At 37.3% G+C, this 3,960-nt stretch overlaps 1 long non-coding RNA gene across 1 annotated transcript; it reads left to right on the top strand.

Moving 5' to 3' along the window:
• The first annotated feature begins 2,663 nt into the window (after positions 1 to 2,663).
• Positions 2,664 to 3,365, top strand: LOC119429451. The gene is made up of 3 exons (XR_005187783.1): positions 2,664 to 2,775; positions 3,118 to 3,217; positions 3,300 to 3,365. It is a non-coding gene; the product is annotated as an uncharacterized LOC119429451 (long non-coding RNA).
• The last annotated feature ends 595 nt before the right edge of the window (positions 3,366 to 3,960 follow it).

Here is a 3,960-nt window from a genome sequence, read left to right as displayed (position 1 = left end):
TTCAGAAATTTAATTTTATCCCATAAGCAGACCCCTTTGTTGTTTTGCTGTTTAGTTTTCTTTTTCTCTTTGTATTGCATTTATTGGTTTATTGTTTCAGACCCTCTGCTATTTATGCTTGAATTTTATCTTTGTATATTTACCGAGATAGTTGTATTCACATTTAGTTAAGAAATGTGAGGTCTAGTTTAATGTTTTGTGACAGTTTTGTATCATTTGTGTGTATTTTGTTGATTTTGGTTTGGAAGAATTTTGTAATGTTCTCTAATTGAAATAAAGTTTAATTAAAAAAAAAAAAAAAAAAAAAAGAAGAGCAAGCTTGTTTTCAACAAGTCTGAATCACGGACAGCTTCACTGCAGGATCCAGACGGTTCCTAACACAGTTCAGCTCCACACTTCACTTTAAGGGACCGTTTACACGGCGCATATTTTGAGTGAATCTGCTCCTTTCTCTCTGCGGTTCTGCTGTTCACTTACACGACACCAGTGCCCCCCCCCCCCCCCCCTTGAATCTGGAGGTTTCTGAACCCACCTTCCAGAGTGGAGGTTTTTCACTGACCGCCCACTGACAACATAAACATCTCCCGCTGAGGCTTTGTGTTAAACCACATGCGCACATGCACGCGCAGACAGACGACATATTTCTATCAACAACATGGCAGCGGACACACTGCTTTCTGAGCTACGACTGATGGAATATATTTTGAGTCTCATATTTAATTAATCTACACCTGAATGCAGCTGCTGTGACCAACATCTGTGTCAGAAGAGACACCAGTCAGATCCAGTTCTAATATCGCTGTTTATAGAACGAGGCAGGCAGATATTTCACGTGTCGCGCTGCACTATAACATACTAAATGTGCTAAATAATAACAGTTTAACAATAATAAACAGTATTAATGTTAGTGTGGGAGATATATAATGAAGTTATCTGAGCTAAATGAAGCTATCTGGACTCAAGTTATATGATTTAAATGATGCAAAACATGTTGCATATTATTAAAGTTGAAAATGAAGACATCAGGTTTAATTTTTATTTATTTATTCAACATCACAAACCGTATGTCACACAAACACTGATAATTAAACTGAACACACTATTAAAAACATATTAACTGAACTGTAAACTACATGAACTGGACTATGCTCTCTGTTGTCATCCTGGATTCTGGCGACATGTTTTTCTGGCTTGAACAGGCTGTCTATGGCAAGCCCTTTTAACATAAAATCGGATTCACCACGCTTACATTCCAGATATCTTAAACTGAGTTTTGACTAGACATATTAGTTATTTAAGATATCTTGAATTGCATTTTGACTAGTCAAAATACCTATTTAAGATATCTCTAATTACATTCTGACTAGTCATAATGACGTCAGATTTACCATTGAGTTGTATGGAGGCTTCAATTCAAGATATCTTGAACTGAATTTTGACTAGTCAAAAATACAGTTCTAGATATCTCTAAGTTAATTTTGACTAGTCATTATTTGCTTTCAAGATATCTCACTTTTAGTTCTGACTAGTCATAATTACAATTAAAGATATCTTAAATTACGTCATTATTCAAGATATCTTAAATGTATTTGTAGATATCAAAAATGAAGTTTTGACTAGTGCAAATTAAATTGTAGATATCTTGATAGCAAATAACGACTAGGCAAAACTAACTTAAAGATATCTAGAACTGTACTTATGACTAGTCAAAATTCCTTTTAGGATATCTCAAAATGAATTCAAGATATCTTGAATATTTTATCATGTACACGGCTTTTCTATTTAAGATATCTTGAATTCACATTTTGACTAGTCAGAATGACATTCAAGATATCTTGAATTGTTATTCTGACTAGTCAAAACGTCACAGATTTACGTAGCATTTTGGCGGAAAAATCATAAGGCATTGTAGCCTTTTTATTTTATAATCTGCAAAATCAGGTCAGTCCAACACAACGCTTGTATTTTTAACATGATTTTTAACGCGGCAGCTCGGATTATTTATTGTATCTGCAACAAGAAGAATTTTTTTGCGACGTCTTTTTCACGACAACCGGAAACCGACACTTCCTGCTTTGCGAGTTTTTGCACTAAGGAGAAATGTCTCTCTTTTCAACATCTTTGCTTAATTTGCCAACTTTTCTTTCGCTGCTGAGGAGGAAATCGCAGCGGCGAATTCTCGAACTAATAAACTTGAAAGGATAAAAGTTCTTCCTTGAAGAAAATCTCCTCAGCTGCCAAGGTAAGAAAAGACGTAGCTTAGCAAGCTAACCGTTAGCTACAACATATGAAGCGCATAAACATCGTGATAAAGAAGCCTAATTTAGTGTGCTACATTATTTGGAGTGTTTGAGACAGACATGATATAAAATCTTTAATTATATTTTTATGAGGTTCCATTAGTGCCAAACATATGTTTATGTGTGTATGTAGCGTGCTGTGTATATGTAAGGTGATGTGTTAAGTGAATCCATCTATTATACAATCTATTACTTGTTTAAAGCTAAATATGTTATAACAAGTATTAATTATATATATATGTGTGTGTGTGTGTGTGTGTGCTAAAAACAGATCTATTTTAGATCTCACTGGGTGTTGAAAAAAGAAATGTTGGCTTATTTCTGTAGAAGTGCAGCTGGTGAAGGTTTTTGTAACCATGTAGTTGCACTTTTTTTTTACCAGACTGCCCACTACTCCCAACTCCAGCTGCCAACTGGTCCTCCTGTACTGGCCCGCACAAGAGATTTACAAAGATGGCACAGACAAAGAACACAGGTAAAAAAATAAAATAAGAGTGGAACACATGGTTATGATTCTCATCACAATAATTGTAACAACTTTCCCACCTGTATATTATTAGTGCCATGTGAAATTTGTCATAGTCTCAATATTACTTGTGTCAAATATATTTTTCTCTCCTAACTTGTTTAGAATTGTTTGTTTTTGTAGGTAATGAATAAATGCAGGTTCAACCTCTACGAATTAGTAATATTTGCAAGTTAAGTAAAAATCTTAACTCTCAAATCTGTCCCACTGTGTCCTACCAAATTGCTCACTTGTCTCTTTACATTTATTTATTTTTTAGTTTGACATATTTTTATGTTTATTTCTTGAAAGGGAATCCATCCTGAACCTGCCAGCGAGGTGGTGGTGGTGCGAAAGCCCAAAACTGTGGTGAAAAGATGTTTGCACTCCACGCTTTACAGAGCTTTCACAGGTATAACCTTTGGGTTAATGTTTTTATGTCCATGTTTCTTTTGTCAAAACTTATTGTGATTCTGTCACTCGTGTGTTTGTAGGACCACTTCCAGATCCTGACATCCTGGCATCGGGAGAAAAACAGCACCAGCTGGCATCTCAACCACTTATCACACTTATCCTAGAGATGGTCTCTCAGCTTTGGAGCTGGTACCATCCAGACTTGGGCCTGTGCCACAGGGCTCACTGAGGTCTCACCAGTGCCCACCTTAGAAGTCCTGCGTTGCATCATTCTGCACCACATGGCTCCAGACCTCCCTGCTCTTCCTTCGATGCTGCATAGTCTTCCCAACATGTGTTTTGTGGCCACACTCGGTCAACTTATGCATCTTCAGTCTCTGCAAGTGTCACATGAAGTACAGGCCAGAACCAGGGAGCAGTCCAGATGTCCTGCGTGGGCTGGGCCGGATTTTAGCAGGGGCTTACCGGGGCTGCATCCCGGGGCCCCGGCATTTCGGGGGCCCCGAAGGATGTTTTATGTTTTTGTGAATTGATAGTGTCAGAATTTAATCAATGACTATGATGATTTTGACAGCACCGATGAAAAATGTTCCAATTTGTTCTGTCAAACATCCATCTTTAATGCTTGCTTGTTATTGGTCCACTTTTGACGCATCTTACGCATTGCGGAGGAGCGTCAGGGAATATTATTTTGCAATGGCGGACAACAGAAAATATGACAGCGGAGCGCAGAAAAGAAGA

This window comes from Nematolebias whitei, unplaced genomic scaffold (genome assembly GCF_014905685.2).
Source record: "Nematolebias whitei isolate Nwh7 unplaced genomic scaffold, NemWhi1 Nwh_scaf_1273, whole genome shotgun sequence".
Classification (NCBI taxonomy): domain Eukaryota; kingdom Metazoa; phylum Chordata; class Actinopteri; order Cyprinodontiformes; family Rivulidae; genus Nematolebias; species Nematolebias whitei.
Note: the sequence above shows the minus strand (reverse complement) of the source record. Positions and strands in the feature narration are given on the sequence as shown.